The following is a 15,272-nucleotide window of genomic DNA, read 5'->3' as shown; positions in this document are numbered from 1 at the left end:
GGAGAACTTAGACCTGAGTTACTAAGGGTATGTATACACTACGAAATTAGGTTGATATTATAGAAGTCGATTTTTAGAAATTGATTGCAGTCAATTGCATATGTCCACACTAAGCGCATTAAGTCGGCAGAGTGCATCCTCACTACCGTGGTTAGCATTGACTTTCGGAGTGCTCCACTGTGGGTAGCTGTCCCACAGTTCTCACAGTCTCCGCCACCCATTGGAATTCCGGGTTAAGCTCCCAATGCCTGATGGGACAGAAACATTGTCGAGGGTGGTTTTGGGTACATGTCGTCAGTTGCCCTTCCCTCCATGAAAGCAACAGCAAACAATTGTTTCGTGCCTTTTTTCCATGTGGATGCCATACTGCTTTCAGCAGACGGTGCAGTAGGACTGCTAACCGTCATCATCCACCGCTTCTGCTGCAACTCTGCTCTCCTCCTCTCATGAATCCACCTCACAGGTCCTCTTGTCATTCTCTATAAATATCTATTCTCGTGGCATCCGTCGTCAGCGACCACTTCCGCTGCAAGTCTGCTCTCCTGCAGACGCCATACCACAGCAAGCATGGAGCCCGCTCAGGTCACCGTGGCAGTTATGAACATTGTAAATACCTTGCTCATTATCCTGCAGTATGTGCAGAACCAGAACCTGCAAAAGCAGGTGAGGAGGCAAGGGCAGTACGGTGATGAGAGTGATGAGGACATGGACGCAGACTTCTCTCAAAGTATGGGCCCCAGCAATTTGGACATCCTGGTGGCAATGGGGCAGGCTCATGCTGTGGAATGCCAATTCTGGGCTTGGGAAACAAGCACAGACTGGTGGGAACGCATAGTGTTGCAGTGTTGCAGATTCCCAGTGGCTGCAAAACTTTCACATGCGTAAGGGCACTTTCATAAAACTTTGTGACTTGCTTTCCCCTGCCATGAAGCACAAGAATACCAAGATGAGAGCAGCCCTCACAGTTCACAAGCTAGTGGCGATAGCCCTCTGGAAGCTTGCAAAGCCAGACAGCTACCAGTCAGTTGGGAATCAATTTGGAGTGGGCAAATCTACTGTGGGGGTTCCTGTGATCCAAGTAGCCAATGCAATCACTGAGCTGCTGCTATCAAGGGTAGTGACCCAGGGAAATGTGCAGGTCATAGTGGATGGCTTTGCTGCAATGGGATTCCTTAACTGTGGTGGGGAGATAGACAGAATGCATATCCCTGTCTTGGGACCGGACCACCTTGGCAGCCAGTACGTAAACCACAAGGGGTACTTTTCAATGGTGCTCCAAGCACTGGTGGATCACAAGGGATATTTCACTGACATCAAGGTGGGATGGCTGGGAAAGGTACATGATGCTTGCATCTTCAGGAACTCTGGTCTGTTTGAACAGCTGCAGGAAGGGACTTACTTCCCAGACCAGAAAATAACTGTTGGGGATGTTGAAATGCCTATAGTTACCCTTGGGGACCCGGCTTACCCCTTAATGCCATGGCTCATGAAGCCATACACAGGCACCCTGGACAGTAGTCAGGATCTGTTCAACTATAGGCTGAGCAAGTGCAGAATGGTGGTAGAATGTGCATTTGGACATTTAAAAGTGTGTTGGTGCAGTTTACTGACTCAGTTAAATCTCAGCAAAACCAGTATTCCCATTGTTATTGCTGCTTGCTCACAGTCTCTGTGCGAGTAAGGGGGAGACGTTGATGGCGGGGTGGGAGGTTGAGGCAAATCACCTGGCCACTGATTACGTGCAGCCAGACACCAGGGCAATTAGAAGAGCACAGCAGGGCGCGCTGCGCACCAGAGAAGTTTTGAAAACCAGTTTCATGACTGGCCAGGCTATGGTGTGACAGTTCTGTTTGTTTCTTCTTGATGAAAACCCGCCCCCTTGGTTCACTCTACTTCCCTGTAAGCCAACCGCTCTCCCCCCTTCAATCACTGCTTGCAGAGGCAATAAAGTCATTGTTGTTTCAAATTCATGCATTCTTTATTAATTCATCACACAAATAGGGGGATAACTGCCAAGGTAGCCCGGGAGGGGTGGGGGTGGAGGGAAGTACCCGATGGGGTGGTGGATGAGGGGAGAAGGGAAGGACAAGGCTACACTGCACTTCAAAACTTATTGAATGCCAGACTTCTGTTGCTTGGGCAGTCCTCTGGGGTGGAGTGGTTGGGACCCTGGAGGCCTCCCCCTCCCCACGTTCTCGGATGTCTGGGTGAGGAGGCTCTGGAACTTGGGGAGGAGGGCGGGTGGTTACATGGGCTGCAGTGGCGGTCTGTGCTCCTGCTGCCTTTCCTGCAGCTCCACGAGATGCCAGAGCATATCAGTTTGATCCCCAGTAGCCTCAGCATTGCATCCTCTCATCAAGCTGCCGCCACCTCTCCTCTTGCTCCCGCAACCTCTCATCTTGCTCATCCCTCCTTTCCTTGTGTTCATTTTCTGGTTTCCTGGACTCTGCCATTGTTTGCCTCCACACATTCTGCTGAGCTCTTTCAGTGCGGGAGGACTGCCTGAGCTCAGAGAACATTTAATCGCGAGTGCGTTTTTTTCACCTTCTTATATGTGCTAGCCTCTGGGACGGAGATGGTAGGGGGAGCATTGAAACATTTGCAGCTGAGGGAGGAAAAAAAGGGAGAGTAGTAGTTAAAAAGACACATTTTAGAGAACAATGGGTAGTCTCTTTTACTGTGAACCAAGCTGTTAACATTACATAGCACATGTGCTTTCGGTACAGGGTCGCATTTTGCCTCTTATATTGAGGGCCTGCTGGTTTTGTGTGAGAGATCACACATGCAGGGCAGGGCAACAGAATTCGGCTTGCAGGCAGCCATGGTAAGCCGCAGTCTTTCGGCTTCTTCAACCTTCATAACATGTGGGAATGGTTTCAAACAGCAGCACCCTCCTTTCCCATACCAAGCACCTGTTGGGTTGGCCATTTAAAAGGAGGGGCTGCGGTTTTTGGGTTAACGTGCAGCACAACTTTTGTTTAGCATTTTTGGAGTGCAGATATTTGTAATTTAAAGTAATAATGTGGAGTTAGCGGTGTGCACTTTGTGTTTTGTGTTGTGGTTGATGTTACGATTTAGATATTCACCTGCCTGTAAAAGCCAATACTTTAAGAATGTAGGTATATGTTTATCATTTAGCTAGTAATAGAGGTATACAAGAAAGAATCTGTGTAAGGGCCTTCTCTCACTGTCACAGTGTGAGGCCCTGTTCTTAGGCCAATGCCTTTGGCTAAGCAGCAGAGGCAGCCATAAGCTGGGAAGCGACTGGTCACATCCTCACATTCCAAACTAGTCAATATGGGGCTGTTAGCAAGGTGATCCGATCTATCACCTCCAGAGAAAGGGAAGAGCCTACAAGATGTAAAAGGAAATTTAGTTGGATAGTTTCCTCTCTGGTAAGAACTCACTTATCAATAGACACAGCTGGGAAACCCTTATGTCTTTATAGATGTAGTTGTGAAATCCTCACTTCTGTGTTGTTTTGTCATTATAGTTCCCACTTTGCTATTGTTTATTTGCATGGTCTCTGTCTGGTTCTGTGATTGTTTCTGTCTGCTGTATAATTAATTTTGCTGGGTGTAAACTAATTAAGGTGGTGGGATATAATTGGTTAGCTAATCATGTTACAATATGTTAGGATTGGTTAGATAAATTTCAGTAGAATGATTGGTTAAGGTATAGCTACCCCTTCCTGCTTCTCCATGTGGGCACCAATGATACTGCCAAGAATGACCTTGAGCGGATCACTGCGGACTACGTGGCTCTGGGAAGGATAAAGGAGTTTGAGGTGCAAGTGGTGTTTTTGTCCATCCTCCCCGTAGAAGGAAAAGGCCTGGGTAGAGACCGTCAAATCGTGGAAGTCAACGAAAGGCTACGCAGGTGGTGTCGGAGAGAAGGCTTTGGATTCTTTGACCATGGGATGGTGTTCCAAGAAGGAGTGCTAGGCAGAGATGGGCTCCACCTAACGAAGAGAGGGAAGAGCATCTTCACAAGCAGGCTGGCTAACCTAGTGAGGAGGGCTTTAAACTAGGTTCACTGGGGGAAGGAGACCAAAGCCCTGAGGTAAGTGGGGACATGGGATACCGGGAGGAAGCATGAACAGGAGAATACAAAAGGGGAGGGCTCCTGCCTCATACTAAGAAAGCAGGACAAACAGCAAGTTATCTCAAGTGCCTATACGCAAATGCAAGAAGCCTGGGAAACAAGCAGGGAGAAATGGAAGTCCTGGCACAGTCAAGGAATTATGATGCGATTGGAATAACAGAGACTTGGTGGGATAACTCACATGAGTGGAGTACTGTCATGGATGGATATAAACTGTTCAGGAAGGACAGGCAGGGCAGAAAAGGTGGGGGAGTTGCATTGTATGTAAGAGAGCAGTATGACTGCTCAGAGCTCCGGTATGAAACTGCAGAAAAACCTGAGTGTCTCTGGATTAAGTTTAGAAGCGTGAGCAATAAGGGTGATGTCGTGGTGGGAGTCTGCTATGGACCACCGGATCAGGGGGATGAGGTGGCGAGGCTTTCTTCCAGCAACTAACGGAAGTTACTAGATCGCAGTCCCTGGTTCTCATGGGAGACTTCAATCACCCTGATATCTGCTGGTAGAGCAATACAGCAGTGCACAGACAATCCAGGAAGTTTTTGGAAAGTATAGGGGACAATTTCCTGGTGCAAGTGCTAGAGGAACCAACTAGGGGCAGAGCTCTTCTTGACCTGCTGCTCACAAACTGGGAAGAATTAGTAGGGGAAGCAAAAGTGGATGGGAACCTGGGAGGCAGTGACCATGAGTTGGTTGAGTTCAGGATCCTGACACAAGGAAGAAAGGAGAGTAGCAGAATACGGACCCTGGACTTCAGAAAAGCAGACTTTGACAACCTCAGGGAACTGACGGGCAGGATCCCCTGGGAGGCTAATATGAGGTGGAAAGGAGTCCAGGACACCTGGCTGTATTTTAAAGAATCCTTATTGAGGTTACAGGGACAAACCATCCCAATGTGTAGAAAGAATAGTAAATATGGCAGGTGACCAGCTTGGCTTAACAGTGAAATCCTTGCTGATCTTAAACACAAAAAAGAAGCTTACAAGAAGTGGAAGATTGGACAAATGACCAGGGAAGAGTATAAAAATATTGCTCGGGCATGCAGGAGTGAAATCAGGAAGGCCAAATTACACCTGGAGTTGCAGCTAGCAAGAGATGTTAAGAGTAACAAGAAGGGTTTCTTCAGGTATGTTAGCAACAAGAAGAAAGCCAAGGAAAGTGTGGGCCCCTTACTGAATGAGGGATGCAACCTAGTGACAGGGGAAATGGAAAAAGCTAAAGTACTCAATGCTTTTTTTGCCTCTGTCTTCACAAACAAGGTCAGCTTCCAGCAGCACAGCATGGGGAGGGGGAGACCAGCCCTCTGTGGAGAAAGAAGTGGTTCGGGACTATTTAGAAAAGCTGGACGAGCACAAGTCCATGGGGCCGGATGAGCTGCATCTGAGAGTGCTAAAGGAGTTGGGGGATGTGATTGCAGAGCCATTGGCCATTATCTTTGAAAACTCATGGCGATTGGGGGAGGTCCCGGACAACAGGAAAAAGGCAAATGTCGTGCCCATCTTTAAAAAAGGGAAGAAGGAAGATCCTGGGAACCATAGGCCAGTCAGCCTCACCTCAGTCCCTGGAAAAATCATGGAGCAGGTTCTCAAGGAATCAATTCTGAAGCACTTAGAGGAGAGGAAAGTGATCAGGAACAGTCAGCATGGATTCACCAAGGGCAAGTCATGCCTGACTAATCTAATTGCCTTCTATGATGAGATAACTGTCTCTGTGGATGAGGGGAAAGCAGTGGACATGTTGTTCCTTGACGTTAGCAAAGCTTTTGACATGGTCTTCCACAGTATTCTTGCCAGCAAGTTAAAGAAGTATGGGCTGGATGAATGGACTATAAGGTGGATAGAAAGCTGGCTAGATTGTCAGGTTCAACGGGTAGTGATTAATGGCTCCGTGTCTAGTTGGCAGTCGGTATCAAGTGGAGTGCCCCAAGGGTCAGTTCTGCAGCCGGTTTTGTTCAATATCTTCATTAATGATCTGGAGGATGGTGTGGATTGCACCCTCAGCAAGTTTGCAGATGACACTAAACTGGAAGGAGAGGTAGATAGGCTGGAGGGTAGGGATAGGATACAGAGGGACCTAGACAAATTAGAGGATTGGGCCAAAAGAAATCTGATGAGGTTTAACAAGGAAAAGTGCAGAGTCCTGCACTTAGGATGGTAGAATCCCATGCACTGCTACAGACTAGGGACCAAATGGCTCGGCAGAAGTTCTGCAGAAAAGGACCTAGGGGTTACAGTGAATGAGAAGCCAGATATGAATCAACAGTGTGCCGTTGTTGCCAAGAAGGCCAATGGCATTTTGGGATGTATATGTAGAGGCATTGCCAGCAGGTTGAGGGACGTGATCGTTCCCCTCTATTCAACATTGGTGAGGCCTCATCTGGAGTACTATGTCCAGTTTTGGGCCCCATACTACAAGAAGGATGTGGAAAAATTGGAAAACGTCCAGCGGAGGGCAACAAAAATGATTAGGGGACTGGAACACATGACTTATGAGGAGAGGCTGAGGGAACTGGGATTGTTTAGTCTGCAGAAGAGAAGAATGAGGGGGGATTTGATAGCTGCTTTCAACTACCTCCAAAGAGGATGGATCTAGAATGTTCTCAGTGGTAGCAGATGAGAGAATGAGGAGTAACGGTCTCAAGTTGCAGTGGGGGAGGTTTAGGTTGGATATTAGGAAAAACTTTTTCACTAGGAAGGTGGTGAAACACTGGAATGTGTTACCTAGGGAGGTGGTGGAATCTCTTTCCTTAGAAGTTTTTAAGGTCAGGCTTGACAAAGCCCTGGCTGGGATGATTTAGTTGGGGATTGGTCCTGCTTTGAGCATGGGGTTGGACTAGATGACTTCCTGAGGTTCCTTCCAACCCTGATATTCTATGATTCTATGATTCTATGATAGCTAAGAATATTACTATATAAATTAGGGGCAAACAGGAAGTAAGTTGGGATTCGAAAATAAGAAAAAAGGAACTAGGATTTAAGCTTGCTGGAAGTTCACCCCAATAAACATTGAATTGTTTGCACCTACGGACTTCAGGTATTGTTGCTCTCTGTTCATGCGAGAAGGACCAGAGAAGTGGGAGAGTGAAGGAATAAGCTCTCTAACATCTTGGTGCCGTGACTTGGATACATCTCATCAGATAGGTGAGTGGCAGCCTGTAAATCCCCCGCCCCAACAGTCTGCGTAGCTGCTTGGAGGGGGTATGGGGAGCTCTTGTAATGGTAGTTGCAGGTTCTGGCAAGCTGGGGTAAAGGATTTTTTGAACAAATGGATAAGGAAGAATCAGGGCCCATACCAGGTGCAGGGGTTCACCTGGGATGAGATTGAGAAGGAGATGGGAGAGGTTTTGGGAGATCTCAAGGGAAAGGATTGTCGGAAAAAGGGAATGGTATCACAAGGTTCGTGTGCTGGGATGGCATACTGGGTAAAAAGGGAAGCCAATCTCCTCCAACACATTAAGGATTTGGAGGGGATTGTGGATCAGCAACGGATTTTAACAGAAAAATCCGTGTTAGCAGTAGAGGTAGCAGATTTGAAGGCACGGGATGATGCACGGACAGAGGAGTCTTGTGAGGCAATCCTGAGAGAGAGGGATGAACTGCTGGGGAGAGTAGGAGACTTAGAGGAGGAATTGTATCATTGTAAACATGGGGGCAATGGACTTGGGGACCCCAAGCCATCCGCCCCACTAATGGAACTGAGGGAGACACCTCCACCACCCTACCCTGAAAAAACTCTGTACCCACTGCTGCCAGTGGACGTTGTAAGCCGGCAATCCACAGTTACAGCCCCTGCAAGAGAGGCTACCCGGGAGGAACTGCAGAAGGCAGGAATAGTGGCCCTGGTTGCAGGGTGGGGGGACCATGCCCCACAAGTAGTAGAACAGGCAGAAATCCACCCCTTGTCCCTGAAGGACCGGGAGGCAGTACTGGGCCGCTTGGGAAAGGTACCCCGGGTTGATTGGGATCAGTTTGTGCTGTGGCTAGTGGAGGTGGGCAGAGAGATGGAGGGTCTAACTCGTGAGGACCTGGTGATCATATGGCATAGTCTTCTGGGACGAGGCACCTTGGGAATCGATGTGGCAGGAGTGGCACACCCATTTCTAATCTCTGGACAGGAGGCAAAACAGTTGTTTGGGGTGTACTCTCATACTGCGGGGATGAATAAGATGAAGCGAATCCCTGGGGAAACAGGGCGGGATACACTTAATCTCATACAGGCATGGGCAAGGTGCTGGGTGGATCCCCTGGACGGTCCATGGGTAATGCCCCAGGCAGGAGCACCGGGACCTGGTGGGGGTGTGGAGCAGGGTAGGGGTGTGGAATTGCTGGAGAAATGGTTGGAGCTGAGCGATCCGCAGTTTGTTGGGCATTTAAAGTTGCAGCATCCTGACCTTGCTCCCAATCAGCTACCCCAGTTTCTGGAACAGGCAGATGTGTGGAGGCAGATGCATCAGGGGGGAAAGCCAGTCCATGCTATTACTCAGGGGATCAATACAAGGTGAAAAGGGATGGGTCACCCCAGAGAGGAGGAGGTAGAAGGAGAGGTTGTGGCTTTGGGGGGTAGTCAGGGATGAGTGGACAGCTATAGAGCAACAGGTCCAGAGACTGCAGGCTAAACTGACTACCCAGGATCTTACCAGATCAGGGGAAAGTGGCCCCGGAGGCCAGGGGACTGGGACTGCCTGAAATGCCAGACACACAGTTTTGCTTGGAGACAGGAATGTCTTTGGTGCCAGGACCCCCAGTCCCCTTGTGAACCAGTGGGAGGGACAGAGGTGGGTGCTGCAACTTAGGGGTACCCTGGGAGGCGTCCTGTCCATGTTCTCAGTTTAGGACGGGACGCATCTGGTTGCCCCACGCTCCAGGGGGCAATCGAAGGGAGTCCCATGAGAGATTTTTTGATAGACGCTGGAGCAGCCATCATCTTAACCACATGGGGGCAGGGGAGACCCTCAGAAGGGACTGTGACAATTGTAGGGAAAACGGGAGGGGAGACACAGTTAACCCTGAGGCGTGGACAGATCAAAGGAATCCGGGGGGAAGGGGAGATTATGTGGGGTCGTAATGATATGCTTAATCTGTTGGGGGCAGGAGATTTACACAAACTGGGATTTGTAATGGATTTAGCCAATGGGGTGTGTTTACTGAAGCAGACGCAGGATGGTCAGGGCTATACCATTCCTATGAGGATAGTCACTATGGCCATTAAAGCGGTGCATGCCCTCCCACTACCCCCGGCTGGGTGGGAACACATCCCGTGTGGGCGAAGGATAACCTGGATTGTGGTAGGGGCAGCATGGAGGTACTGCTGGAGGGAGGGGACCCTCCCCCACAGAAACCGTATCCTCCTCAGGAGGCATTGGCAGAGGTGGGGGCAACTATTGCGGAGTTGGAACAGAGGGGACTGATTCGGGCAGTTGCATCCCCTTGTAATGCTGCTGTGTGGCCAGTGAGAAAGCCAAATGGTACTTGGTGCCTCACTGGGGATTACAGGGCACTAAATGCTCTGGCCAATTCACCAGCCTCAGTGGTGGCAGCGTACCCTGAAATGTTGGCCCGTATTGGACCCCAGTTCCGAATTTTCACTGTTTTGGACATAGCTAACGGGTTTTGGTCTCTGCCACTAGCTACCTCGTGTGAGTATAAAACTGCATTCACATGGAGGGCAGACAATTCTGCTGGACAGTTCTACCCCAGGGATATTGGGACTCCCCTGCAATTTTTCACAGATACATGAGACAGGCTCTGGAGGGGGTGGATTCAGCAAGGTGCATACAATATGTAGACAACCTGTTGCTAATGTCAGGGACAGAGGAAGAAGACAGGGAACTAACCAAGTAGGTCCTGCAAGCTTTGGCAAGAGCAGGGTTGAAGGTCAATGGGAAAAAGGCTCAGATGGGACAGACAAGCGTGACCTACTTAGGAGTGGAAGTGTCCCAGATGGGAAGGGAAATCGATAAGGGAAGGGTGCAACTGATTCAGTCCCTGCCACTGCCTACAGATGTTAAAAGCTTGCAAAGTTTTCTGGGTCTAACTGGATTTTGCAGGGATTTTGTGGCCAATTGTGCAGAAATAACCCTGCCTCTATTTGACCTACCCCGAGCCTCAACTTTGGAATGGTCAGAAGAGTGTACTGAGGCAGTGAGAGTGCTAAAGGAAAACCTGGCCAGAGCTCCAGTGCTGGCCTCCCCAGGTGGGGAGAAACTCTTTTCTCTGTACCCTTTCGTATCTGATGCTACCATTGGTTGTGCATTAACACAGGAGTATGGAGCAAAGGACCGACCTGTGGCCTTTGCCTCTTGACTTTTGAGTGCTGTGGAACTGAAGGATGGTGTGAAAAGGTGCTGTTGTGCTCCTACTGGGGGGTAGGGAATTTCAAATACCTCACGGGAATGCAGAAAGTAATAGTCTGATCTCATCATGACCCCTGTGGCTGTTAAACATGCACACTATCTTACAGGGACCAGTGAGTTTGCAGCATACTGCCAAATGGTTGCTGGCTCGACAGGTAGAAAACATTAAAGCAGAAGTGTTAAAGGAACCCATAGTCTGGGTAGCTGGATTACATCTGGCTGGCACCGCCAGCCCAGGTAAAACCCAACATCAGGTGTTTTGGGCATCTAACCCCAATCAGGTAAAGGAGGGGACACTGGTATGGTTTTTGGATGGAAGTTGGAGGTATCAAGGGGGACGGAAAACTGCAGGCTTAGCTGTTGTGGAAATCAGAGGCAATGAGACAGTCAGCACCATTGGTTTCTCACTAGAAGCAAGATCAGCTCAGGAGGCAGAACTGGCAGCCTTGCTAACAGCTTTAAATGAAGTGGATCCCAAATTTGAGCCAGAATGTTGGGTGGTGGTAGATTCAGATTACGTATTTCGTGGTGCCACATTAATGCTGAGAAAGTGGGTGGATAATCATTTCAGGGCAACCGACGGCTCCACAATCAAGCATGCTACCTCGTGGAAGCGAGTGGAGGAGCTCAGTCACTGTTTTACATGGATCAATGTGGTAAAGCTAAAGGCACACAAGAAAACAGGACCCCTAAGGAAAGGAAATAATCTGGCTGATGTAGAGGCCAAGCGGGCTGCAACAGAGGCACCCCCATGGCCCTGGGAGCCAGAAGAGAGTGTGCCTGTCACAGTGTTAACAAGAAGCGGGGTGCATACAGATCAGGGAGGGAGAATTTGAGAGTTGCAAGAATCTGATCCTGGACTGGAAGGCATCATGAAACTTGGGGACAAGCATGTGCCAAAGGTGGAACTAATGGAAGGGATTTGGTGTGTCTTAACAACTGAGGGACCAGTAATGTTGTGCCCTCAGGGAATTCAGATGGCTTTCTTAAGCAGAGTGCATGGAAGCTTGGCAGGGGGACACCCCGGGTTTGAGGAGGCACAGGGACCTTTAAAAGGTTGTGCTGGTGGCCAGGAATGGCAGCTGATATAAAATCACATCTGGAACGTTGTTTGGACTGTGCCAGGCACAGCCCACCTCACAAGGTGCTAAGGGGAGAATTAATGAGACAAGCCCCAAGGGGACCATGGGAAAGAATACAAATTGACTACACAGGACCCCTACCACAGATCACAGGAAAAAACGATTCATGTTGGTGGTAGTGGATGCTTTCAGCAAGTGGGTGGAAGCTTTCCCCACAAAGTATCAAACTGCCCGGGTAACTGCTGAAATACTGGTAAATGAGGTATTCACTCGCTGGGGGGTCCCAAAGGTGATTGACTCAGACCAAGGAGCTGTTTTCTGGTCAGATCTGTTAGGGGAGCTATCAGCCCTCAATGGAATCACACAGTTGTTTCATATTGCTTATCACCCACAGGCTGCGGGGCAGGTGGAAAGCATGAACTGCACCATTAAAAGTGAGCTAAGAAAGGGAGTGGAAATGGGAGGAAAAAACTGGTCACAGTTACTGCCCTTTGTCTCAATGAGAATAAGGGCCCGAGAATCAAAGATCACAGGATTTTCTCCATATGAAGCTCTCATGGGAAGGCCCATGGAACGGTGGGAAAATCTAGTTACCAGTACCTGGGGAAGTCACTACACACGGTGTAACACAAGAATGGATTTTAACTCTAATCGAACATGTAAAAAAAGTACAGCAGGCGGTGGTCTGGCGAGACGAGCAAGGAGCAGCAAGAGTCAAAGCATGGTATGACCTTCCTGGGGAGCGTGATCTACTCATGGTGGGAGATCTAGTGATGTACAAGATTCCAGGTCAACACCATCCATTCCCAGCTCCTAAACGGTAGGGCCCCCATCTTGTCCTTGACCAATTTGGGCCCAGTCTGCTATTCCTGGGTACAGAGAATGGAGGATGGGAGTGGGTTCACTGCATGCAAATAAAAAGGTATAAACAGGGGATTGGGAAAGGGGATGTGTAAATTTTGTTATGTGTGTATTAAAGGTTAACTCGAAAAGGAGAAAAGGATGAAAATTCCCTGGCCCTGGATGGAACAATTACTAGTGCTAATCACAATTGTCACATTTACAAATTCTATTCAAATCCCACAATGTGAAGTGTCAAAAGGAGGAAACACATGGATGGCTACACATGCAACATGTGGTAATAAAGCTAATGAAGACTATGAGAATCTCCCCATAGAAAGATATACCACTAATACTCCAAGAGGAATTTGGAAGTGTTGGTATATGGTTTATGGATTAGATGTGGGAATCCCAACCAGGTGGAGAATTTCAAATTTATCAGGAAATATTGCATGGTACTCCCTGGGTGCTGCCATGATTAATGATAGTGGAAAACACAGTTACCCAGCTATGTGGTTTTTTACAGAGGATCCAAAGAATATTAACCCTCTGGTCTCTTGGAGCAAATGAACCCTCTTGGGAAAATAGGGCCCCACATTTAAGGTGTGATGTTACCATATGTAACCACATGGTATGTCCATGGAAGATAATCCCTGAAGGTGTGAGTGTTGTGTACATATTACATTAGGTGTAAAATCCACTTTGGGATGCTGGGTGTATGATGAGTTAACCATTTTACAGAATGTAACCCTACAAATGATATGAATGCCAAGTTGGAAGAATCCAAATTTAAAGTGGCCACAGCGTGGAGCCGAGAATATTCCCTGACAAGCAAATGTGTGGGAGCCACTGTGGAAGCAGGTGCAGCCAGCACTTTTTAACGTGTCCTTTCACTCTTGTGATGGGGCAAGGCCAGATGGCTATAGAAAAGTAGTTGGAGATAGATATATTAGCTCCAGGCTAAACAAATCCCTGGTACCAGGATAAGTTAAATGGCAGCTGCTCCAGGTCAATTAAGACACCTGGGGCCAATTAAGAACTTTCCAGAAGGAAGGGAGAACGCTAGGTTGATTGGGACACCTGAAGCCAATCAAGGACTTGGCTGAAACTAGTTAAAAGCCTCCCAGTTGGTCAGGTGGGTGTGGATGTCAGGAGCTGTGGGAGGAAGTGGTGCCGTTGGAGAGACTGAGCAGTACACACCATATCAGGCACAAGGAAGGAGGCCCTGAGGTAAGGGTGAAGTGGAGCTTGAGGAAGTGGGGGCTGCTGTGGGGAAGTAGCCCAGGGAATTTTATGTGTCCTGTTTCTAAAAGGTCAGCTACCATAGCTGATACTATTAGGGTCCCTGGGCTGGAGCCCGGAGTAGAGGGCGGGCCTGGGCTCCCCCTTTTGCCCCCCCCCCCAATTAATCACTGAGACTGGGAGACAACAGAGACTGTTGTATCTCCTCACCTCCCTTGTTGGCTTAAGATGAAAATGGCTCAGTAGACTGTGACCCTTGTGTCTAGGGAGAGAAGGGTTACATGGAGGGTCACAGTGAGCCTCTGAGGCTATCAAAATCCACCAGGAAACGTGGGACCCAAGGAGACAAGGACAGAGGTTTGTCACACTCTATTACATGGGTGGTACGCCCCCAGGAATGGTGGGTGGACCAAATTCATCCCAATTGTAGTATGTACATAAAAGGAGTGAAACAACAATTCAGTTGGTGGGTGTGGGGACACACCTGGAATTGTCATTGGAAAAGGGGATTGTGGGCAGCGGGGAACACTATGCTGGGTACATGGAATCTGGGGGATGAGTGAGTAACCAAACAATTGGTAAGCCAAAATGTGAAATTTCAACAACAAATTAATGGCACAGCAACTATTGGCAGTTACCACAGGGTGGAGGACAGCAGTAGAGGTAAACTTGCAGTTAACTTATTGGACCTGCTGACATGGGTAGGGGATGGCTTCAGAAGACTAACATGGGGAGAAGTGTGTGTAGGTATTCAAAATGCTCAGTTAATAATGTTAATGGATATTATGAAAGATGCTCGGTCAGAACAATGGCCTTCAGTATTAAATCAGGAGGCTAGCCCATATTTATCCACAATTGCAAAAACATACCCATCTACCTGGAAAATAACATCCCCGACCTGTGGGGAGAGTTCTTGTGTAATTGTTACTATGATACCCTGGGAAGGAAATGCAAATAGGGTGGTCCCCCTTGAACCCTATGGGAGTAACTAGGGAAGGGGGAGCGCATTGGGAGCCACTAGGAAATAGGTGTGTGTGGGGGATGGAATGGGGGTAAACTGGACTGTCATCACATTATGCAGTTGTATATCCAGAGGAGGAATATGGATGTGCCCCTCTCCTATGACTATGGAGGAGCAGGATCAATGGCCTATTGAAAAGGGGGGGCATTTAGGGGTAATGTATATGGGGTACAGTGTATTCTGTTGGCAATGTATGCAATCCTGGAATATAACACTGGGAGGCAAAATCCTTCCAGTGTATGACCAAATTATGAACTTCTATACACTGCCACCTGGACTGTGGTGCACCAATGGATCAGAGGACTTAATCATTGTAAACAATCAAACCAGCACCTACTACCCCATGCTGTACCAAGTAGTTGAATTGCTTTGGACAATACCAAATTTCACTGTGGATATTCAATGGTCACACAATATGGACAAAAGTACACAAAGATTACAAGAGCAACTTGCTGCAAGCGCCAACAGTTGGACACACTTACAATACACACTACAGGATGGCACTGACAAAATTTTAACCTTATCAAAGGAGGAGAAGCAGTGTTTTTGGTGGTGGCCAGGATGTTGGACCACACTGCAGTGGTCAGGACTCTCAGTGTTGCTGTGGATTATCATAGCAGCTGGTGTATTGTTA

Source organism: Lepidochelys kempii, chromosome 10 (assembly GCF_965140265.1).
Source record: "Lepidochelys kempii isolate rLepKem1 chromosome 10, rLepKem1.hap2, whole genome shotgun sequence".
Classification (NCBI taxonomy): Eukaryota; Metazoa; Chordata; order Testudines; family Cheloniidae; genus Lepidochelys; species Lepidochelys kempii.
The sequence above is the reverse complement of the archived record's forward strand: the minus strand, read 5'-3'. Positions refer to the sequence as shown.